The sequence below is a fragment of the Gallinula chloropus genome, assembly GCF_964237585.1.
Source record: "Gallinula chloropus genome assembly, contig: HAP1_SCAFFOLD_94, whole genome shotgun sequence".
In the NCBI taxonomy this organism is placed as follows: Eukaryota; Metazoa; Chordata; class Aves; order Gruiformes; family Rallidae; genus Gallinula; species Gallinula chloropus.
Genome location: NW_028168154.1, coordinates 363,532 through 388,411, shown reverse-complemented (window position 1 = coordinate 388,411; position 24,880 = coordinate 363,532). Strand labels below are relative to the sequence as shown.

Sequence of the window (24,880 nt, the reverse complement as noted above, 5' to 3'; positions counted from 1 at the left end):
ATATATGGGGTTTTTTTGGTAAAGGTCCTAAAATGTATTTTCTATAAGTCAACAACACTGACTAGTACTTAGTGGTTTTTTAAGATATTAGAGATCTTAGTCCCTCCATACAGTTGTCATGCCTCAAAAGTCATGCATCTCCTCTAATTCCCCAGCACCTGTCTCTCCTGACTAATCATCACCCGTGAATGGGCAATTACTGTATTTTAAAAAACAAAAGCCTTCTTTATACAATTACTGGGTGCTCCTTAGTCATACCTGTGCAACTTGTTTTTCAGGGGGGTTATTTCTGAAGCTTCCCTCTGCCTGTAAACATCTGACAATATAGTAGGAGGATCTCTAACAGGAGGACTGTGACTGTTTCTGTGCTCAAAATCTATTTCATGGAAACAATTTCTTTTTTTTTCCATTTAAACTAATTGAGACCTTTGTGAGAATTTCACGACACAATCTCATGAAAAAATTGACTAAGGGAGGGAAAACAAAACCTGTGATAAATGGTAAATTTCTGTATATGTTAAAGGTCATAATATGGTTCTGGGGGATGGTTCTCATCTTGATAAACCATTCGGAAACATGAAGAACTTGTGTAAGAGCAGAGTAACTTCAGAAAGAGAGAATTGAAAGAGAACCATGATAAGATTCAACATCAGCAATTTCAAAGCCTAATGAAAATATTTTCCTATTTGTCAGATAAAGTGATCTTATCCTTTTACTCAAAGCACCTTGTTGTACCAAGGTACCATGATCTAACTCTACTGGAGTCTAGAATGCCTAGTCACAAACACCAAGCCTCTACTCAGCCAGATGTATGCAAGATCCCTTTTGGAAGCCACGTGCATATAGTAATGCCCTGTACTCAAGATGTCTTACTAAGAACTGCAGTGGCTGTTAGTTTCCAGGATAAAAGCTGACTTGTGTTGCTAAACTCAGGATGCTTTTACCAGAGATCAAAACCATTGAAAGGGGAAATGTCAATCATCTGGATGATCCAAATTTTATTCATGGCACCTGCAAGTCTCTTTCAAACCACATAACATCACTTCCCATTGACAAATATTAACAGCTGAATAAGAATTGAAATGGGAAAACATGGGAAAATTATGATCTTGGGAAGTCAGAAACATTTGGCAATTAACTAATTTAGGACTTTTGAGAACATACGTCCTCCCACCACCAAATGATCATGATGAAATTTTTTGTCTGTCAGACAGGAAAAATGTCTACTGTACCAATATCTTCCTCAATCCATTATTGAGATATTGGTACTGTTGGGTTTGGGTTTTTTTCCCACTATTTATTGTTTAAAATTGTGGACTTTGGGGTATTTTATTTCACTTTTTTTGCCATTTTGATCCTTGAATAACAGAACTGAAAACAGAAATGCTGACTCAATGTCTTTAACAGTGACTGAAAAAAAGAGATGTGTAAAAATATTAAAGTTGCATAATCTTCTAAATTAATGTCACATTGAACTAACAAACCAAATAAAATAAGGAGGGTAACACTTTGAGTATTAGTAGACTAAGCTACAGTTTTCTTTTATTATCCCTACTGCATTATAATTCCAAAAGACAGCATTTTTTTGTTTCTTATATGAAAACCAAAAGAAATCAGTAATATTCTCAGAAAAGATTTTTTCTTTTTTTTTTTTTCTTTTTAGAGTGTTTCCATTAGGTCAATTAGAAATTCTAAGTAAGTATCTGAAATATGGGACACAGGGGGAAATGGACAGCCCCTTTTCAGTTGTCTGTGGAGACAGAACCAAGGGCAATGGCCTCAAGTAGGAACATGGGAAGTTCTGCACCAATATGCAGAAGAACTTCTTCCCGTTGAGGGTGACAGAGCCCTGGGACAGGCTGCCCAGAGGGGTTGTGGAATCTCCATGTCTGGTGATATTCAAGACCCATCTGGATGCCTCCCTGTGCAACCTGTCCTAAAGAACCTGCTTTGGTATGGGGGGTTGGACTCGATGATCTCTCGAGATCCCTTCCAACCCCTGTGATTCTGTGATTCTGTGAAGTTTATGTAGTTTTAGGGACAATCTGTGTATTATTTCCTGTATTGTAGGAAAGAAGTACACAAGATTTGTCCAGGCTTTCACAGGTAAAATCCTGAAACGATATACAAAATTAGTTTATTCATCAAGATAATATGGAAGGACTCACTGAAAGAAGAGTTAAAATATTTTTGTTTCTAAATATGTTAAAGTTCAATTCTGTCCGTGACCAATCCTATATTGCCTAACAATATTGAAGCAATATTAAACTGCTGGAGATTGCTATAGAAGTCATATAGTACCTGCTTTCCAGAGATTATATGTTAGTATGTCTTCCAAAATAAGGTTTCAGTTCTTTTACCACTCTATCCATCTTTGAATGGAATAATATGTTAGAAACTTACAAGGGAACGTGGGGTCAACAAATGACAGTTTTACAAAAATATCATAGAAATACAGTATGGGATTTAAAAAAACAAAAGCCAAATCTAATTCCATGTTCTGACTACACTAGCCACACCACTTTCAACAGTAACACTACTTCAAATAGGAGATTCTGTCTGCTGGGGACAAGAATGGCCAATGTGATGATGCAAGGAGTCAGAATAAGCCTAATATTTCTTTCAGAAATAATTATTAGCTTTTGATTTCTGATTTGTTCAGAGACTTGATGTTGCAGTTCAGGAAAGCATTCACCAGAGTTTTGGAAAAGACAAGCATGGTGGAACACAAAAATCTTTTCATCTTTGGCCTGATTCAGTATCCCAATCCCTGTGAAGGTAGCCAGTTTCATATTCATGGGCATGAGAAAGAAGGAATTTGCAGCAAGGCTTGAGTCAGATGGAAAAATCACTTTGTGAAATTAGACCTACTGAATATTGTAGGATTCCTATAGATGAGTCAAGTAGTTAACTCATACATAAATGCTTACCACTGTGTTATCTCGGTTAACCTAATGGTTTTTCTCCTTTTTGTTTTGAATTGTGGATTCATAATAATTTACACACATCTTTTGAGATCTGTATTGCAGCATCTTACATTAGCTCTCTCCTTCTGAAATTCCCCATTCTGGGCTTTATCTATATAGTGTAAATGTAAAGTTAAAATGTTATACTTAAAGGAAAAAGTCTGAAACCATTTTCATGTTAGTCCTATATAACTATGTCATCATGTAGCTTAAAATATCCTCTCTGAAATTAACTGATGTGTTGCAGCAAATTGTTCTCTGGGTGGGCAGAAAGAAATTCTATTAAAGCTAATGAAAAATGTACATCTGTGGCACAAGACCATATCTCCAGAAGATAGAAGCAGTATGTGGAATAACTTTCTTTCAAATTTAAGCCTGATCACTGAGCTCTTCCTATGAGAGAGGCAAGCTCATCAGACTTTGGAGAACTCTGGGAAAGTTTGATACTCTGAAAAATTTCGAAGCAGAAACCTTGTCAAAATAGTGAGCAAATCAAATTAAGTAAAGAATTAGTTTGTTTTTTTTTTTTAACATGGCTTGAGTCTGACACATAATTTTAATTATTTCTTTTTAATTTCAAATATTCTGAACAAGTTGCACCCAGTCCTCACAAAGCAGAATGACTTTGTTAAGCCTAAATCTCAGGTTTCACCATGTTAAAAAGTACTTTAGATACATTACATACACATAAAATCATTGTTTGTAATTTACAAGGGACAGAGAATCCATTAGTAATATTAGGATCTGTGCTTTCATGAAGGAGGTGTAGTGTTGGTACATTAGAAGATGGATTTACTAGTGGAGCAGAGCCAAACATCTGTGTTTCACTGCATACATTAGTTTTGGTCCCAGAAAACCAGGAACCAACAGAACTGAGCAGAGAACATCAAACTCTACCAGTCAAATATTGCTAGGTTTTTCTTTACAGAGCTTTTTTTAACATGTCAAGGAATAAAAAGTCAATGATGCCTTTAGTATAACCATTATTTTTGTGATGGTTTTAATACAAAAGGATTCTTGTCATTCTGTGGAACCTCTTCATGGCAAGTATGTTTTTATCAGAAAAATATGCTTCTCCCCATCCCTCCCATGATATACACAGTGCTCAAATCTTCTTCGTTTGCTTTCTCATACTCAAAGGTTAACTCAGAGGTCTTTGGAATAGCTGAAGCGCTGTTTTAGCCAGATAGAGGTTGAGCTTAGTCCTTACGACTGGACCCTGAATTAACTTCTGGACTTCTGAGGAATAAATTTGCAACTCTTAGAGATTAATTTTGGCCTAAGATAGCTTGCAAAATTAATGAAAGCCAGGACATTATTTCAGAATGAGATAAATGTTCCTCTTCAAATGGATGTTGTGGATGTCCATGGCAGTGTTCAAGGCCAGGGTGGATAGGCCTTTGGACAACCTGATCTAGTGGAGGGTGTCCCTGTCCATGGCAGTGGGGGCTGGAACTAGATGATCTTTGAGGTCCCTTCAAACGCAAACCATTCTGTGATTCTGAGATTCTAAATAGAGTGCTTATGACTAATAACCAAGAATATTCATTGCTACAGACACTAGAGACAGCTTTCTGAATATGGCCTTTCTTCATTACTGTGTCTCTGTATCTATGATTACCTTATCTGTAATTCTCCTGTAATTGTTGATAATCTCTTAGAGACCAGCCCTCTAACTTTGGCACAGACTGTAAGCAGGAGTCACCACTGAATATTTCTGTCATTAAGATTTCCTCTGCCAAGGCTCACACACACTGTATTTTCAGAAAAAAAAAAAAAAGTATAGTGCCTTTTCTTGAATGCAAGATGGGAACTTGGGGGACAAAGTCCGTCACACTGTAAGTGAAGACAAGGTTCGTGACCTTGAAACTTGAGTATCCCCAAGTGCATAGGACATGATGAGATGCACCCAAGAATCCCAAAGGAATTGGCTGATGTAGTTGCCAAGCCACTCTCTATGATACTTGAAAAGTCATGGCAGTCAGCTGAAGTCCCTCATGACTGGAAGAAGGGAATAATTACAGCCAGTTTTTTTAAAAGGGTACAAAGGACAATCCTGGGAACTATTGCCCTGTCAGCCTCACCTCTGTGCCTGGGAAGATTATGGAATAGGTTCTTCTAGAAGCTATGCTAAGGCACATGGAGGACAGGGAGGCAATTCAAGACAGCCAGGGTGGCTTCACCAAGGACAAGCCCTGCTTGACCAACCTAGTGGGTTTCTACAATGGAGAAAAGAAAGCTCTGGGAAGACCTTATAGCAGCCGTCCAGTACCTGAAGGGGACCTGCAGGAAAGCTGGGGATGAACTGTTTATAAGGGCATGTAGCAACAGGGGCAATGGTTTTAAACTAGAGCAGGGTAGGTTTAGGTTGTTCATTATAAGTTCTTTATTAGGAGGGTGATGAGACACTAAAACAGGTTTCCCAGAGAGTTAGTGGAGGCCTCATCCCTGGAGACTTCAAGGTCAGGCTTGATGAAGCTCTGAGCAATCCAATCCAGTTAAAGGTGTCCCTGCCTACTGCAGGGGGATTGGACTAGATGACCTTTAAATGACCCTTCCAACCTCACACATTCTATGATTCCGATGGAAGTGAAGTACTTGAAAGCTGTTTCTTCTTCCTTCTGACTCTGTTCCAGCTGTTTGATCCCATGTCTGTAAGTTATACATCATTAACTACAAACCAGCAGAAACAGTGTTTGAGGTCAATCTGTATGTCACTTATTTTTAGCTTTTTTTGGCACCATAATATAACTACCCAGCTCAAAATAAGTGCAATGACCTATGTTTCTTCAAATCACAAGGTCTCACTTCACCATAATTTGCATGAAAAATAGTATATACTCTTTTTTTTTTTTAAGAAAAGAAGACAGGATTACAAGGAAAAAAGAACAGATGCATAACATAAGCAACATAAACTATTTTATTTCCATAGTGGCTTTTTATCTTGCCTTTCTCTTATGTCTTGCCTTTTCTATTCATATAACAAGACAAATATGATGACAATTTATTTGTTTTCATAGTCAGTAATTCTGGGATTACTTTTTAACTTTGGGATTTTTTTTTTTAACTGTGGGAGAACAGGGGTAAAACCAAGAAGTATATTTCATCTGGCAAAGTAGGGTTTTTTTTATTGTTTGTCTTTTTTATTATTCAATTCTTAGACATTTCAAGAGTAGACATGAAGTTTATGAGTCTAAATGTTGAAAGTAAACAGAATTCAAGCTTCTACATTTTAAAAACACTTTTAAAACCAGAACTTCAACTCCAAAGTCCTATAAAAGTTTTGTGTATTTTACCATTCTCTCTTCTGCAGTATTAATTGAGTTTAACCAAAATATTTAAATACTGCATTTATTAGCAATTTAGGAAAAACATTTTCAGATATTTAAAAATAAAATGTCCATTCAGTTTTCTAGTAACATATTGACTGAAATCAGAATTGTCATTAAACTAGTATTTGGGATTTCCAGTAACTCATCCTTTGATATATGAATGTAAATACCACTCATTATCAATGTTCATGACAATTAGAAGACTGCTTTGTGTTACCTGCTACAGAAAAAAACAGTAGAGGAAAGAAGCTATGCTTCCAAAGGAAACACCTAGTCCAGAATTAAAATCCTGGACCCTGAATGCTCCAATAAATCAGCTCTGCCTCACATCATGTCCTGACTAAGGCCACTGTTCACCTTTTCCAACAATTTTGTGCTTTATTGCATAGACTGAGGAATCTAGAAAACTTCACAGATGTACTTTATGATATAATGTATAAAATTTAGAATGTATAATAAATAATATAGAATATCAAGTGTGCAATTATACTATATAATCCACAGTGTACATATAGCTATACCGAATATAACATGTATAGAATATATGTGGCACATGAGATATACATAAATATATGTAACTTTCAATATATTTATATGCATACATTTACTATATAGGATATCATATGTAACAGTCTCACCCTTTAAAACCATTTAAGTTTATAACTTCTGATAAGGCTCACAAGCTAAACATGGACATCACATTGTAATAAGTAATTGTTCTCAAACCTTCTATGACCGTAAATAAGCAACTAGGGCAAAGGGGAACCATTGTTCCATCACTAGTAACACCCTGAAAGAACTTCAGATCTTGCTGAGTTGGTGCCTGTGGTAGACTATGGCTGTGAATAGGTAACCAGGTCAAAAGGGGAACCATTGTTTTATCACTAGCAACATCCTGATAGGATTAAATGAGTTAACCAAATAAGATACTGAACACAACGTAGAGGAGGACTACGGGGGACCAGGACGACCCCCACTACCAGCTTACACAGCTACAGAAAAACACCAGGATATGCCACGTGTACCCGGAACTACAGGACTATAAAAAGGGGACTCCAGAAGGGTGAGGTGCGTGCCGTTTGCAGGAGCAAGGGTCTCCTCCGGACGCCCAGCGCTGATATTTGCCTATATCTTGCGGGCTTGCTTAATTAATAAATTGTTGTTTGGCTTTATCAACTGGACTATGTCTCAAATTTATAACAATTTGGTGCCGTGACTCGGATGCAACTCACGAGATGGGACTCTTGGTCTTATCAGGGAGGCGCCCCGCCTGTTGTTTGGCGGCCTTGGTAGCCCATTTCCCATCTCGATTGCACCGACGAACCCAAATTCCAAGATATTAGGCAAAGGAGGCCGGCAGACCCTATAAACTTTGTGCACAAAGGTCCGGACGAAGACGCAGGACGCGTGAGTATCTGGGGGGGAAATCCGTTCGGTCTGGGTCGGGGATCCTGGAAGCGCGGCGAGTGTGTGTGTGCATGAGAGGGGGACCGGCAGCTCGCATTCCCCAAGCGAGTGCGGACCCTCAGTAGTGCGGTTCTCATTGCCCGCGAGGGCGTGAGCCACGAACCAGGGGAAGCGAGTGAATATATTGTTGACTGAGTGCGCTCCAGACGATGGGACAGAAGAAGAGCAAGCTGTCTGATCCCATGGGTAGCGCTACACGGTAAGCCGCCAGACAGTCCTTTGGGGTTAATGATTGCCCACTGAGGGGACTAGCTGTCTAGGCGATGAAAGAATAAAGAGTGTATGATATGGGTAACGTAAACTGTGTAACTACAGTGTGACCTCCTGAGAGTGAACAGGGGAAATTTGGATACTACAGTGTGGCCCTCTCAGGATGTATTGCCCCTGTGAAGTTTGTAGGTAATTATAGGATGGCCGCCTCTAAGGCAGTCAGTATCTCTAATGATGCTTCTTCCCTGGCCTGGGGGATAGATAAGTTTTGCAATCTTGAGATGCACTGATCTTGTCCCTTACCCCAGGGACAGGATTGGGTGAAAAACTGCTGGCTCCATTAAATTATCTGGGCTGGCAGAATCAGTGCAAAAAGGCTGTGTGTATTCAAGCATGTATGAGCCATGGAGGCAAGGCATTCCCCTTGCCACACCTTAAACCACTGATTAGGGGTCTTCCTGATAGCTTGAAAATCTATGTGCAAAGCCTAAAGGAAAAGATTCTGCGAGCAATTGATCACAATACTTGCTACCCCAACTAGCAGAAACAGCCTGTTTTAACATGGGAGATTTAAGAAACCTAATCATAGAAGGTATAAAGGAGGCTGCTCCTAAGTCTCAAAACTTTACTAAAGCCTTTGAGATTGAGCAGGAAAAAGATGAGATACCCTCAGTGTTTTTACAGCGACTGAGAGATCAAATGAGAAAATATTCGGGTATGAATCCTGAAGATCCTGTAGCACAAGGTCTTCTGAAAGTTTATTTTGTGACTAAAGCATGACCTGATATTAGGCGAAAGGTACAGAAGATAGATGGTTGGAGTGAAAGATCTTTGGAAGATTTACTAAGAGAGGCTCAGAAAGTGTTTGTGAAAGAGTAAGAAAAGAGGAAGCAGAAAGCAAAAATGATGGTATCTGCTGTTGATGAGGTAGTAAAGAAAAGAACAGAGCCAGTCTCACCTAGAGATAGAGGGAAAAGCTGGACAAAAGGAAGTGGGAGGGGTGTGAGAAACATGAATGAAGGAGGAATTGGCCGAGGTAGGGGAAAACTTTGGCAATCCCTATGGGCTGGTTTTCTCTCAGCAGGATGTTAGGGGTGTAGCAAACAGGGACATCTTAAGTGAGAATGTCCTGAGCTAAGAAAAGAAGAAAGGGTCATTCCCTTCATGTCCTTTGAACATGAATAGGGAAGTCAGGGGTTTATTAATTTAAGGTCCTACCAAGAACCCTTGATAAAATTGAAGGTGGGACCCCAGGAGGAGGACGTTGTCTCCCTGGTTGAGCTTCTAGGACTTCCTTAAATTTTATACAGACCAAAGTATAACTGTATCGGGGTAAAAGGGAAAGGATTCCCAGTCCCCATGTTTGAAAATACCACTTTAAGATTAGGTGATGAGAAAATTTGTGGGCAATTTATATATCCCTGATTCCGGAACTAATTTATTGGGAAGAGATTCGATAATACAATTAGGATTGGAATTGAAAACCCAGGATGACCAAATTGTGGTATCCATGGCTTTACTAACAGAGGAAGATGAAAACCAAATTGATCCAATAGCGTGGGTGCGAGAGGGTAATCGAGGTGGATTAAACATTACCACTTTAAAGATTAAACTTAAAAGGGACAATGACATTATTTGCCAAAAACAGTATGCTATTTCATTGGAAGGCTGTAAAAGTCTCCAACCATTTATAGAGAGTTTAATTAAGGATAAGCTTCTGAAACCATGTATGTCTCCTTTTAATACCCCAATCTTATCAGTAAAAAAAAAAAACCCACCCAAAACCAAACAAACAAACAAAAACCCCGATGGGTCATATCCTTTGGTACAGGATTTAAGACAGTTAAACCAAATAGTTCAAGTGCGTCACCCAGTAGTTCCTAAACCTTACACTCTATTGAGTAAAACACCAGATGACCACAGATGGTTTAGTATGATTTAAAGGATGCTTTCTGGACCTGTCCACTGGACCCTGATAGTAGAGACATGTTTGCTTTTGAATGGGAAGATCCTTTCACAGGACAAAAGCAACAATTTATTTAGATGGACAGTTTTACCTCAGGGATTCACTGAATCACCAAATTTATTTGGACAAGCATTGAAACAAGTATTAGAAAAGTTTAAAGTCCCAACTGAAGTCACCCTTCTACAATATGTAGATGATCTTTTAATCTCAGGGAAAAATAAGAGAATCGTAAAGGAAACAACAAATGCTTTGCTAAATTTCCTAGGGAAACAGGGACTAAAAGTATCAAAAAAACCAAACTGCAGTACATGGAAAAGAAAGTTAAATATTTAGGACATCTAATCAGTGAAGGGAGACAGAAAATAAACCCTGAGAAGATGAGTAGTTGAGTTACTTCTCCCGAAAACTAAGAAAGAGCTGTGAAAATTTTTGGGATTGACAGACTATTGTCGCCTATGGATTGAATCATTTGTACTAAAACCAAAGGGATTATATTTTAAATTGTTAGAAGAGCCTAATGACTTGGTATGGAGTAATGAAGAAAAAGAATTAATACAAGGATTAAAACAAAACTTGATCACTACTCCTGTGTTGGCACTGCCCTCCCTTAACAAACCACTCCACTTGTTTGCTACCATAGATAAGGAAACAGCCCTGGGGGGGGAGTTACTCAAAAGTGGGGAGGCAAACAACAGCTAATTGCCTATTTATCTAAACTGCTGGACCCAATATCCCGAGGGTGGCCTGAATGTGTACAGGCAGTAGCAGCCACAGCCCTCTTGGTGGTAGAAAGCAGAAGGCTAACTTTTGGAAGAGCACTTATAGTAAGCACTCCACATCAAGTAAGGACAATTCTGACTCAGAAGGCAGGAAGAGGTCTCACTGATTCTAGGATTTTGAAGTATGATGCAATTTTAATGGAAAAAGATTATTTAGTTATAACTGCTGAATCATGCCTCAATCCTGCCACCTTTTTATCAAAAGGGGAGACTAATAACCAAAAACTTGAGCATAACTGCTTAGACATAATAGAATATCATACTAAAGTGTGACCTGACTTGAGGGACATACCCTTGCCAACAGGTCGCTGTTTATTTATCCACTGGGTAGTACAGGCACTAGTGGACCACTTTGGAACCAAGTATATGTGTATTGGAATTCATAAAATCGCCAAAAGGATGGTGGGAAAGTGCCTGACATGCCAGAAGGTCAATAAACAACAACTCAGAAAAAAAGATACCGGGGGGGAGGGACCCTTTCTTGCGTTGCTTACCACAGATACTGCGGTTTGAACGGCTGAAAGAGGTTGGACACACACGAGCAGAATGAAGACCGGTTCCAGAATCTCCGTGGGAAACTACAAACAATCCTGACAACTTAAACGCCACCTTTCGAAGAACCAGCGAGTAAAACTGTCTATGAATGACAATTTATTTTGTTCAAATGTTGGATGTATGTTATACTTTCTTTTGTTTTGAGTGTCGAGTGTGTAAAGACAATTGGTGGGTACATTATAGAGAAGGAGAATATACCCCAGACATTTGTGAAAAATGTTATTGGGCAGAAAGAAAACTAACCGAATTAACCCTTAAATTAGCAGTAAAAATCGGAGAGATTATCCAAGGGTCTGAAGAGTGGTGGAGAATATATACAAAAGGGATAAATCCCAAATTAGGTTGTACATATCTTAATGAATATAAACAAGGTAGCCCAAAAATAATTCGGGTAGTGTGCCGGTCCCAGGTGAAACATTTGGATTGTTCAGCCCTGGAAGTGAAACATAAAAATTGGGAAGCCTATAACACTTGTAAGCTGAGGACAGGAAGAACCCCTGAAGACTATGACTGCTGCCGAGAAGATGGAACACCTTGCTGCTCCAAGCAACGGAGTAGGCAAAGGAGGCAGAGGCATAAGGAAATCGTGGGGTATTAAGCCCTCCAGTCCTATCACAAGGTGGCTCCATACACCAAGGCTGAAAAAGGCACCAGATACCCAAGAACCAGAAAATACCAAACAAAAACGATTGAGTCCAAGCGTCACCACTCTGGAATAGTTATTATGAACCCACCAATTGCCTTAAATAAAGGGGGGCTAATAATTGTATTTTTATAGATTTATTTAAATTTTGTATTTTGTTATTTGGGGACTGGGACCGCATTAGATCCAAGGCAAAACGTATTGGGTTACATTATCTCAAGCTTTGAATGCTACTACTTTTTGTGCTAGTCTTGCCACACCAAGTACTCCATTTATCACGTGTTTGGTAGGAGTGCCACTGAATAGTTCCACCTGGAAAGTTTTTGAGGTTGCAATGAGTAAAATAGCAAGATGTCCTTGTATTTATAATGCCAGTGAGGGCATGACAAGGTATGATTCTTGGGATGATAGAGTCCCCATTGGTCCAGAACCACAGGAACTGGAATTAATGGATTCTTTGAATACCAGCTATTGTATATACATAGATGCTGCCAAGTACCCATGTAACGAAGGTGATCACGTTAATGTTTCTTGAATGATGACCTAAAACCGATTTAGAAAAAGAAGAGGCATCGATGCTATTATCTCAAAAAGCTGTTAGCCGGTTTGAGAAACAAATTGGTCAAAATTGAAAGGGGGGATTGTAATAAGTAATTGTTCTCAAACCTTCTATGACTGTAAATAAGCAACTAGGGCAAAGGGGAACCATTGTTCCATCACTAGTAACACCCTGAAAGAACTTCAGATCTTGCTGAGTTGGTGCCTGTGGTAGACTATGGCTGTGAATAGGTAACCAGGTCAAAAGGGGAACCATTGTTTTATCACTAGCAACATCCTGATAGGATTAAATGAGTTAACCAAATAAGATACTGAACACAACGTAGAGGAGGACTACGGGGGACCAGGACGACCCCCACTACCAGCTTACACAGCTACAGAAAAACACTGGAATATGCCACATGTACCTGGAACTACAGGACTATAAAAAGGGGACTCCAGAAGGGTGAGGTGCGTGCCGTTTGCAGGAGCAAGGGTCTCCTCCGGACGCCCAGCGCTGATATTTGCCTATATCTTGCGGGCTTGCTTAATTAATAAATTGTTGTTTGGCTTTATCAACTGGAGTATGTCTCAAATTTATAACAACCCTACCTGGATTAGGAGGGCCAAAAATAAAAGCCCACTCCCCCATCACTGCCACGTGTGGCATGTCTAACTGAACCTTGTGCCATTTAACATCACTTCTGATCAAAACCCTTCTCTGCTCCTACAAAGAGGGAACGCCAGCCTTCCAGAAGACAGCACCTACACATCCCTAACAGCCTCTCTGTGTTCCAGGCTCCTGACTCCTGCCAAACCACGGCCCCATTGATGAGCAGAGCACTTCTGGAGTGAGATCTTGTTCAGGACCAACGGTGGGGTGTGGGGGGACACCCCATTGTGCAGAGCTAACACAGCTACATGGAGGGAATGAGCTATACAGTACATACAGTGCAGTGCTTGGGAGCCATGGTGCTGCAAATGGAGTTTCTGAGAGTCACTGGTGATGGATACAAGCAGCAAAACTGCTTTCAGGTTGTCTGTCATCAGTGTAAATAAAGCCTTTAAACACATCCATATAAACACACATCTACATGTGCCCTCTACACCCACAAAGAGACTGTGTGCTGTACAGGGCAGGGAAAAGAGACAGCATGGGCACATCTGCTTCTGGAAGAGACTCCTTGTCTCCTGACCTGGCTGGAAGGGAACTTCCAAGCTCAGGTTCCCATTTCCACCAAGATACCTTACAGTCAGAGATTTTCTTCCTCCCACATTTTGTTTTACTTCAGTTTCCACCAAATTCCTGGGTGTTTCTACGCTCTTGGCTAAGGGAAGATTTGGCTTTAACCCTCCTGTGGCTGAGTAAACTCAAGTTCACCAGACAGTCACATTCAGCACCATTGTGCACAGCCTTTGGGGTGCTGCTCTTTAATACCTTTAGCAAGTGAAGCCCAAGGGAACTCAGAAGAGCCACCACTACACTAAGAACACTAAATTCTCTGGTGTCATCACTTCAGATGAGCTTTACCCCACCAATGCTAGTCAGCAGTTGATCTTTTCAAGCTGCACTCGAGTCAATAGAGTGGGCAAGGAATGTCTCCATGCTTGTTCCTCTTAGATTTGTAACTACAGCAAGAGCAATGCACTGAAGGCCTAATTTCTGATTTGGAAAATAACAACCTATGAAGCTCAAGACACTGCTGTGCCAAGCTGTGGTGACTTGTTTGTCACGTAGAAATCCTATTCCCACACCTCAAGGGCAATCTCTATTAATAGCATCCACACATCCTCTCCTGCCAAGGAATGAGCAGAGCAAAACATCACGCAGATGCTCCAGCTACACCAAATTATTACTGCAGCATGAGCAAGGGGAGGTCATTCAGGAACAAAGCAAATCTAGGACTGTCTGTGGAAAACACAGGACAAGGCAGAGTTTCTCTGAAACAACCATGCGACTGGGAATGAGATGCAGATACACAAACAAGCTGCTTTTGAAACTCTCAACTCCAGAAAAAAAAATCCAGCCTTTAGGTAGGCAACATTAACCATCTACAGCCTGTTCACAACAATCCCTAGGTGCCCAGAATTGATGATTGCTTGGTGCACACACTACATCAGTAGATGTTCATCATCGTTCAACAGGAGCTGTTACGCATGATTAAGAGCAATCTGTTAACTTGGATCCTACAACTGTGGACCAGACACTAAGGTGCAGAGCATAGTACACAGCCTTTTGTATACAAACATGCCAACCTAGTGCTAATACCCCAGTCACTTGACAGTCACAGCCACACATGGTTTGTCAGGCACTTGGTTGGAGATATGTGCCCACTCAGCCCCACACTGACCCAGGGGGCTGCAGACCAGGCAGAGCAAGATTGGGTGGAGAGTGGGGGAAGGCTCCCTGCCCTCAAAGACTGCTCTGAAAGGCACACAGAGACAAGCATGATTGGGCAATGCAGTAACTACATGGTACTTTATACTTGGCTTGCAATGGGCACACAATATAGGCTGCCCAGGGGGTGTGGAGTCTCCTTCTCTGGAGAGATTCCAGCCCCATCTGGACACCAACCTGTGTGACCTGTCCTAGGGACCCTGCTTTGGCAGGGGGTTGGACCCCATGAGCTCTGGAGGTCCCTTTCAACCCCTATGATTCTGTGACTCTGTAATGCACATGGACAATGTACCAATAGGGAGGGGAAAAGGTCCCTTTCCTGGGTTTTCTGTAAGGGCTGCTTATCCTTTTGTCCCCACATGTGATTTCCTGCACTATAACCAGAAGAGCATTGTTAATAATTAAACAGTCACAATTAGGCTTGAAATCTGGAAAGCCAAGAACCTGCCTGCTGTTTTTACCTAGTTCTCCTTTGACTACAGCCAGAGGATGAGGTTTTGGACTCCAGACAGAGGCACATCCCAAGCAGGAATCGCTGAGCAACAGCTCAATGTACTATTTTAAGGAGCAAATCTTCACAGCATCTCCTTGTAGCCCCTCTTTCTCTCCCCAACTTCCTCCACTTGCAGCCCAATGTTTACAAGGATTTGCAGCTGTACACTCATCCTCCTCTTAGTCTGAGCCCACGAGGATGATGCTTAACACATGCCACCAAGTCAGGTACCAACCAGGTACCAGCCTCACGTACAGCGAGCAGTAAGATAACATCACATCCAGTTCTGTATCCAGCCCTTTAACACCAAGGTGTTTAAATCCAAAGGAGCCCTTCTCTATGCCCAGAAGCAAAGGCCAACACAGGGAGCTTCACCAAAACCCAACCAAAGTGGCAGATGGGAGAGATGCAGGTGAACTGGTGACAGATTCCAGACCCACAAGTTCCCTGTATTGCCAGAGTACAGCACAGCCATTCGCCAGCACTTTGGGGAGGAGACTGCAAGGGGATAAATCAAACTCAGAACATGTGGCTGGGCTCACACCAGCTCTATCACTTAAATTAGATGTTACCTCTGCACACACCAAGTCCCCAGGGACCTGCTCTCAGGACCAGCCTAACTTCTGTACCTTCCAAATAGACAGCCTGGGCTCATTTAGCAAATTAATAAAGAAATGGCTGTTCCTATTAATAGATTAGCATCACAGGGATTTCCCTTCCCCCCTTCAAAGGGTGTTCTTCCTTATCTCAAGTGAGGGGTCAAGAAAATCTCACTGACACCCCATGCAGGGCTAGGAGAGCCTCCACACACAGGCAGTAGCACTGCAGTGGCTATGACTAATATGCAGCTTAGTTGGGGAATCAGGATTTTCTGTTTACAACCACAAACACAGTTTATTTTCAAAAAAGATGCTAATGAGGCAGAGAACATCCACTTTATTTTTTGTTTGAGCCAGGCACAAGGAAAAAATACAAATCATGTGCTACTGTTTAGAGGAAAGCAGTTTAGATTTGTCCTGTCTGGTATAAACATTGAGAGCAGCTCTGATGTCTCACATCACACAGCATCATCTGCTCACCCATACGGTAGCTAATTGAGATAATTGCTGCATCTCTGATTTTACTCATTACTATTTCTGGACTTTAGATGAGAAACCCAGGTATAGCTCCATAAATTTCCGCGCTGTCACAGGGAAGCTCAGGGGATGCCCATTTCAGAAACCCCAGATTTACCGATGTACCCTTTCTGATCTAAGAAGCTGAGAATCCTTCTGCATGATGGTAGAAAGGACTTTAAGTAGACTTGTCTTCCTTTATAAGCTACTGCCTGAGCCTTTCTGGAAGGGAAAATATGCTATATTGGTGAAAAAAGTCAATATTTAGTCTTCTAACATTAAGTAGCATCTGTACAGAATATCAGACAGCATAATCCTCTGCCATTCACAGCCAAGTTAAAATTCCCTTAGTTTCTTTACTTGCAAGATGTTTCACTCTGGTCTCATTCTCTCCTCCAGGAACACACCAGCATTTACTCACAGTTGCTCAACTGTGACAGGAGAAAAACTTACAGAAATTGGATTCCTGGGGTCAGATTGGTCAAGGCAGAGCTGAGCATCCCAAACCCACAGTCCCTCAGCTCCCTAGGGACAGCATCCAACACCAGCTCTGGCACAAAAATTCAGGGTCATCAGTACCCAGGGCACTGCTTTGGAGGAGGACATCCCTGCAGCAGCTGGTGGTCCTGCTCAGCTAGGAGGGGATAACCCACAGCAGGCTGGGCAGTGCAGGACACCAAGAGGTAACACACTGCATCTTACCAGAGGTTTAAAAAATACCAGTCTGACCTCCTTTAAGAGACCACATACAGGAGGGTTTCATAGAATCCCAGACTGGTCTGGCTTGGAAGGGACCCCAAGGGTCACAGAGCTCCAACCCCCTGCCACAGGCAGGGACACCAACCTCCAGGCCTGGAGCTACACAAGATTGCCCAGGGCCCCATCCAACCTGGCCTTGAACACCCCCAGGGATGGGGCACCGACCCCTTCTCTGGGCAGCTTGTCCAGCCCCTCACCACGCTCTCTGTAAAGAGCTTCCCCCAATATCTCATCTCACCCTTCCCTCCTCCAGCTCCACTCCATCCCCTTGTCCTGCCAGCATCTGCCCCTTTAAATAGTTGATTCCTCTGAATCAACTTCATCTTGAAGCCGTGCTCTAGAGGCCTCCCGACAGTCCCTGCCACTCACTATCAAACCAGAACCATCTATACAAACTAGAACTGTTCCAATTTTACCCTGATAATCAAGCACATGGTACCTGCCAGCTTCCAAGTACCCAACCTCCAGATATCCTAGTACTTCAGGCAAGAGCATCTCCTAAGATGCAGCATTTACTGACCACCCCACCCCTGGGGGACTGTCCCACAAGATACAGCATTTACTAAACCCTCTAGGTACAGGGGGAAGGGGTTTGGGGATGCAGAGGAAGGACCCCAACACGTGCATCCAAAGACTATGAAAAGCTTCTCATCTCCACACAAATAATACATTAGTTAAGATTTCAAACAGTCTACAGACAGCAATTACAGCCTGTTAGATATACCGCATAAATGGGGGTATAACAAGGAGTGAATTTATCAGTACACAAAGTGATACAGAATAAATCTAGGTGTTCTGTCCCTTTACCCTCAATGTTTAAAACAGGAGCAGGCTGTAGTCCAGTTGATTTTAATTCAAATTTCATTCTTCCCTTCCTTTCTCCAAGCTGCCTCACAAGCTGGAGGAGCACACACATGGCAGAGAATATATTACTAACAACTCTTAAAATAATGCCAGGATATTAGATCTTCAACTGCATATAAAAGTGATACACTGTGTCTGCCTTATTCCAAGCTCATGCTTTGAAATTACACTGATCTGAATTATAAGGGAAAGCTTTTATCAAAACCCTCTGCAGTTTTGCACAACTTTGTAGTGTGTCAGACTGGGAAATACAACATCAGTGGGAGAAGGAGCCCAAAATCATCCCCGTCACTCCCCAGCCACCTGGAATAACCACCACTGCAGCTGAAGATCACCATTAAGTGAAGCACCATTTGCCAATCTGAAGGTAATTAGAAATTTCATCAGTAATTGAGACTCTTGGACAAGCAGAGCTGAGGCTGAGTGGACTCCAGAAGGCTGCTTTGGCCTGTGCAGGATGGCACAGACAGGCTGGTAGGACCCAGTGAGCACGGTCACAGCAAAGGTTAAGGTGACATTTATTACTTGGGAGGTTTTAAGCCATCAGGTGCCACACAAGCAGTGACTAAACCAAAAACAACAGATACCCTACACAGCCAGTACCTTCCAAATGCCAGTAAGAGCGTTACAGTACTTAAATGCACATTTGCTGCATTCATGAGCACAAACCCAAGCGTGGGTGTAACTACACGTGATGCTCTGGGGTTGCAGATATAATTTAAGACATAAGCCAGATAAGGTAACAAACATAATGGGTAAAAATGGCCAAGGAACTGAAATACTGGCACAGCTGGTCTAGTCTGCCCTTGGACTGTGCTGTCAGTGTCCAAATTTGGCATCCCACAGCACACCAACTGTGCCTGACTCCTTACAGGGGCCATTTAAGGTGCATTAGTGAAGTTTGAACATCTCACAGCACAGAGAGGGGAGAAAGCAAAGGGGAAGAAGGAAGCTTGGCAGCACTTGGAGGTGCAAGAGCCACCGGTATTGTGAGAGCACCCAGAGCACCCCTCTGAGCTCTGCACTGAGGAGCCCCCAGGAGCGTGGGGTGCTGTGCACCTGGGTCTCCTAAGACTTCATCAGGAATGTGGGTAGCAAGCCCTGGGTGTGGCCTGAAAGCCAAATGAGAGCAATTAAGGATTTCTGCAGAAGCACAGAGCAGTTCTGGTTGTGCAGCCTGCCAGCCTGTACCACCACTGCTCAGGAGCCATCAGTGACATCCCAACATCTCCATTAGCAATTCAGCACAAACCAACTATACACATACCAACACAGGGTGATTCTCTGCTCTCACACTATCCAGCTAGGATATCCAGGCTACCTGCCAGCAGTGCCCTGGAAAAAAGACTACAGAACTTCATTTCTGAGACACAGAGCTGTGCTGACGTGCTGGTGGAGCTCCCTGCAGCAGATGGGAGCCCTGCTGCTGGAAGGGCTGACAAAGACTTACAGCACTGCTCTGCTGCACCAAGGGTTGGGAAGAGATGAGGGACTTGCCCCAAGCATCACAGCAAAACCAGCTTGGCTCCTGCACTTGCAGAAAGCAGGGAAGAGCAGAAAGGCTTGCTGTCCAATTTCAGGATTTAAGAAGATGCTCTTTGTAAAATGCCCCAACGGGTTGAAGAATCAGTCTGAGCTACCTCACAGGGACTGAGGGGAGCAGTACCTCTGGCTTTCCATCAGGATTGCCTGGCCAAGTTCTCCTGGAGGTGTAGCTCCAGGGTTACTTCAGACCCAGGCTATCCATATCTCTGCTGCCATGCTCGCACCAGAAGGTCCTATCAGCCACCAACAATGGCAGCAGCTCACAGAGCCACATTTGAAAGCTCCTTTCATGAAAGGAGCTGTGACTCCAGGTTACATCACCTGGTGCTGCACAGGTAACTCAGAGCCCTTCCAAGCCAGCACAGAGCTGTCCACGAGAAGTGGTCACCCCTACAGCATCCACCCTGAGCATGGAAGCAGCCTTGAAAGCAGATGCAAAGCCCCTCCAAAAATACCTCCCTACAGCAGTGAGCTCCCTCTTAGATATTTTGGCCCATACTCCTCCAACTCCACCAGATTTAGTCCCATGATGGATCAACCCTGGGAAGCTGCACCACTTCACTCCACAGAGGTCCACATGCAGCAACCAAGGGCTTCAAGAGCTTTCCAGCACCTCCGAAGAGGGGAAGAGAAATTTCACAACACAGGTGACAGCAGTGTTCTCCAAAATTAATACAGATCAGGTAAATTAAGGCTTTTCCAATAAATACTAACATCAGCCCTTTTTTAAACTAGGTGTCCTGGTTTAGCCCATTCTACTCCTATGGAGTCTCAGACTGCTTATTACCTCTTCCCAGGAACAGCCCCCCCCCCCCCCAAACAGTTTGAGACACAGAAGGCTGAGTATCCAAAAACACACATCCCTGCTGTGTTAGAGTCAATTCCTCATGCAGCAGGGCTCTATATCCCAGTCTTTGGCCCCAAGACTTACTTTTCCTTTACAAATGCAGAGCACAACTGCAATCATTCTACCACAGACCATGAAGAAATCAATTTAGCAATCCAAACATAAATTAAGCAATGTTTTTGATTCAGTAAACTTGTTCCTCCGTAGATCAGAGCAAGTATTAGTGAAGGTCAGTGACCCATCCCCAAGATTTGCTTTGATGAAACTCATAGGAATTTTAGATCAGAGCACACTTCAAATTATTTGACCTGGAAATTAACCCTTTACATATTTTTAAGTGATTTTAACAAATTGCTAGGAGCTTTTCTGTTTGTGATTCAATGGTTTAACAGCATATTAATGAAATTACTTATTAATCAAAGCACCAATTCAGTAACTTACAAATACTTCTCCTGAATAAGGATCTCCAAACTGAGCAAAGTCCAACATCACTGGGGGTCCTGGTGGATGACAAGCTGCCCATGAGCCAACAGTGTGTCCTGGTGGCTAACAGGGCCAATGGGATCCTGGGGGGCATCAAAAGGAGTGTGGCCAGTAGGTCAAAGGAGGGGATCCTCCCCCTCTACTCTGCCCTGGTCAGGCCCCACCTGGAGTGTTGTGTCCAGTTCTGAGCTCCCTGGGATAAAAAAAGACAGGGATCTCCTGGAGAGAGTCCAGAGGAGGCTACAGAGATGAAGGGCCTGGAGCATCTCCCCTGTGAGGAAAGGCTGAGTGAGCTGAGGCTGTTCAGCCTGGAGAAAAGAAGCCTGAGAGGGGATCTGATCAATGGGTATCAATAGCTGAAGGGTGGGACACAGGGGGACATGGGCAGCCCCTTCTCAGTGTCTGTGGGGACAGGACAAGGGGCAATGGCCTCAAGTTGCAGCACAGGGAGTTCCACCCCAATCTGGGGAAGAACTTCTTCCCAGTGAGGGCGAGGGAGCCCTGGGACAGGCTGCCCAGGGGGTGTGGAATCTCCTTCTCTGGAGAGATTCTAGCCCTGTCTGGACACCGACCTGTGTGCCCTGTCCTAGGGACCCTGCTTTGGCAGGGGGTTGGACCCCACGGGCTCTGGAGGAACCTTCCAACCCCTACAGTTCTGTGATTCTGTGATCACTAGAAAAGGATTTCAGGCAATTTTTATTATTCAGAAGGTATCAGGGTTAAATTATGGTCTGAAAGAGAAAATAAACACCTTTTGAGAGAAAACCACCTTTCTCTCAATGTCACTGACCTACCCGAGAGCTAAGTTCAGGGCTCCCCGATTCATCTTAGTGCTCAGTCCCACACTGTACAAACACCTTGTGGAAAAAGCTTTCTGTACAGGTTTTTTTTTTTTTTCAAGAAAAGCCCTGCATTATAACTTACATCCCTTCAAGTGACTTCAACTGTGCTCTCTGCACATTAAAAATGTTAAATTCTGGGCAAATCAGAACAAATATATTCCTTGCTCAGATCCTTTCACCTCAAGCAAGATCAAGTAATTGGTACAAGAACTTCATGGGTTTTTAGAGGAAAATCAAGGGAATTAACATCTTTCAAGCAGCGTAATAGCTCTACAGTTTATGTTAAAGTAAATCATCTGAGTAATGAATTTAATTCCTCAGAGTAACTTTCCAGAAAAATCAAAACTAACACATTTTAATGAAGAATGAAAGAAATTTTCACTGCAGAAGTCTGCAAAATATTTGAGTATTTTTAATAGAAAAGCAAAAGTGAGCTGAGACAATCCCAAAGCATGTTTAACAGCCACGTGCTACCCAAGTACAGACAGCAACAAAGCAGTGGCAGTGTGGAAGGGAACTGGTTCTCTTCACTTTGACAGAACAGAAGATGGATACCTCAAGGAAAAAATACACCCAAGACAGACCTCAGAATCTCCAATTCCACCAAAATGATGTTTCAAGTCCTGCTAAGCAGGAAAAAGCAGCTTTTTAATTGGCTTAAATGGCTTTATTGAAATGACACACACAACAGCAGTATTTGTAGATGGGATGTGACTGGGAGAAACGGGATTCTCTAACCAGAACAGAAGTCCTGAGGCTTAAACAGATCCAATTGCAGCATGAATCCATCAAGGCTCATCGTTAGCCTGGCACTGACTGATGTCTCTGCTGGTAACCAAGTGTTCCAAGCAGTGGCAGTTAAAACAATAACCGAAGTCTCCTTGCCTCCCCCACCACCTCCCACTTCCAGGCATTGAAGCAATTGTTTAGCAAGCCCATACTAATCAGGAGCTAATTAAATAACTAAAATTGTTTCAGCATTCATCATTTTCTTCCCATGAAGAATCACTTTTCTAGATCTTTATGGCCTTATCCGCATGGCTTGGACACGTGAAGGTCTGAGCTTACCCACACTGTGCTGCCAGCGCTGGGGCAGGAAGGCACCCACCATGCTGGGACCTGTGCCATCCTCATCACCACAACAAAAGCCAACACTGTCACCTCCAGCACCAACAACCTGAGCTGCTTCTCCACTCCTACAAGCCCAGGGACCAAGCACTGCAGAGCCCATCGCTGCCCCACACAAACACAGGAGTCCCACCTTCCTGTTGAACCTGGCATGATCCCACTGGAGAGGGCACCTCAAGATCTTCATCCCTTACTGCAGCCACCCTTCTCCCTTGGTCCCTTTCCAATTGCTTTGTCCTTCACAGGGATTTGATGTCAGAATATCAGGAGGGAAACACTCTGAGCAGTAACTTTGATGGTTCCCTCAGAACTCACTCTTCCTTTAAGGAATACTTTTTTCTTCCCCACCCCCCCCACCCCGCCCCCCCCCCCATTCCAACCAGAAGTCCAGCAAAGTCCAGCAACCCAAACTAAAAGCCAGGGCAAAGTTTGCTCATTAAACAGTTTCACTGGCCCCAGCAGCCCCAGGACAGAGCATACCACTAGGTCCTTCAGGGCAGAGACAGCATCTCCCCAGCAGCCAGCTCCCCCACCTCACTCCCAGAAGGATGTCAGCACACAAAGCGCGAGAGCTTCTGCCTCACTGTTTCTTCACTGACCACCCCACCAAGTGTTTAAAACAAGCACACATGGATAAGCCCTCACTTGTTTTCTGTGGTGTGGAGACCCCAACAGAGCACGCACACACACACACAGGAGTCGCAGCTGCTGCAGCAGCCGGTGTACAGTACCTCTTGATGCAGCCTCCCCGCATCCGAATACAGCCTCCTGCTCCTGTCTGCGTCCATCCATCCCCTGGTGACCGACGGGAAAACCCCAAGCAATACTAAAGACAACCAAAAGCTTCTTGATTTCATCATTTCACACCTGTTGAAAACAAGAGAACAGTCGTAAAGCAATCATCTCACACCAAAACCCAGCTCAGATACAACAGCATGGCAGAAGCTTCGGCTGACGGTGCCTCTCCACACCAGGTCAGTGCTGATGGGACACTGCAGCCCCCACAAACACCCAGCAAAACCCCTATGTTCCCTTTTCACACCCATCTGTGTATTTATGAGCTATTGCTGTGAAACAGCTCGTGTGGTGACCAGACACTGGAGGAGAAACATCATGAATTGGGAACTAAGGAAGAATGCAAGGAGCCTTCAGTGAGAACACAACCATGGACAGGATTTCACAGCCCGGGCAGAAGGATGCAGATACACTAGCAAGAAATGAGGCCAAACTAGGTAATGAAGAAAAAAAGCCACTGGGATTAACCCACCCCATGCATGCTTAAAGGAAAGCAAGGTTTATGGAAAAGGACAGTCAAAGAACAGAGACCACCACAGACCCTCACAGGAGGCCCTCAGAGACCCGAAGGCACTCATGTAATGAATATGTAAATATTATTAGTTCCAGGAAATGAAATTAAAATGCATGTACTGGGATGATACAAGCTTTTTCTCTCCCAAGTGAAGGTACACACATTAGGTTAGAGTGATACCCTGCACACCCAGTGCTGCGATAACAAATGCCTGCTTTCTAAAACTCCAAAACTCAGATAGGTTCTTGACCAACTCTTCCAGTCACACTACCACAGGCAAAACCAAACCACATCAAGCACAACACGATGGTACTGCAGAACCCAGCAAGTGACTTGGTCCCATCTCTGGACAACCCACCAGCACCACGTCACTCACGGTCCAGGACACACACCCATACCCTCAGACCTTCAGGCCAGCCCAGTTTCTGCAGCGTGGCAGAAATATCATCATTCTCCTCAGGTTCAGAGGACAATGCTGCAGGAGACCAGCAAGATGCCAGTGAGGACCTGCTACCACAAGAGCAACCACCTGGAGCAGAAGTTCTTGTCTCACATGGGGTTTTTTAATTAATGTGGAAGAAAACAGAGTGCAGTTACTTGGACACCAGTCAGGCTGAGCTACCACGCGTTGCACACACGCAT

General features: G+C 43.2%; 1 pseudogene across 1 annotated transcript in view; it reads right to left on the bottom strand.

Moving 5' to 3' along the window:
* Positions 1–24,880, bottom strand: part of LOC311204752 (nischarin-like) — a 60,218-nt pseudogene extending 35,338 nt beyond the window's left edge. Inside the window, exons 1-2 of the transcript in view lie at positions 24,861–24,880; positions 23,661–23,796 (exon numbers count right to left, since the gene is read on the bottom strand). The product of the transcript in view is annotated as a nischarin-like (transcript). The remainder of the gene's footprint in view (positions 1–23,660; positions 23,797–24,860) is intronic.